The following is a 771-nucleotide window of genomic DNA, read 5'->3' as shown; positions in this document are numbered from 1 at the left end:
ACATTCAGTGAATTATGGCTTGTTATCATTGTGTTGTCTAATAACTTGGAATGAATATAACAATCAATGCATTTATTATTGATTAATACCTTTGATCACAGAGTATATAAAACAAAATCCAAAAACATATCTTTTCATGGTGAATACAAGGATGGGATCGGATGGGGCCAAAATCCAAGTTATTAACAGGGGAAAGAAATGAGGGATAGAAAGTGGCTAGAGAGAGGAAAAGAGAATTTATTATTTTGATCTACGGATTAATTATCTATGGATTAATTAAATGCCCAGTAACTGGGTTATCGGGCTTATTGGGCTGACCTGCTGATGAGCTGAGAAGCTCATCTGTAGCAGAATGCGTTGCAGCCAAGCTGGCTGTGATGCCAATTTACAATTAGCAATTTAGTCTTTTAGCAGATATGCTCTTAACCAGAGGGACTTACAATAAGAGAGGTAAACATACATCAAATGCAGAGAGGTGCCTCAGTAAACTAGGATCTCAAGTAAACCAAGAACCTATAGTATCAGTCTAAACAATTTCTATGCAAAAAATGATCTGTGCTTTGAAACTAGGATACCAGAGGTAATCAATGAACCTAGCATCTGTCTAAATAACCTGCTATCAAAATGTTAACATTGTGGTCAAGAAGTAAGCCTAAGTAACCATGGTAAGTCTGCATGGTCGTCATAACTAGGTCAAGATGAGAGTTGTGTCTCACGGATGCGACACAACATGAAGCACACTGGCCCTGGCATAGGCGTACCTCTGGACCT

Source organism: Gymnoscopelus braueri, assembly GCF_963280865.1.
Source record: "Gymnoscopelus braueri genome assembly, contig: SCAFFOLD_388, whole genome shotgun sequence".
NCBI classification, from domain to species: domain Eukaryota; kingdom Metazoa; phylum Chordata; class Actinopteri; order Myctophiformes; family Myctophidae; genus Gymnoscopelus; species Gymnoscopelus braueri.
This window is presented reverse-complemented; position numbering follows the sequence as displayed.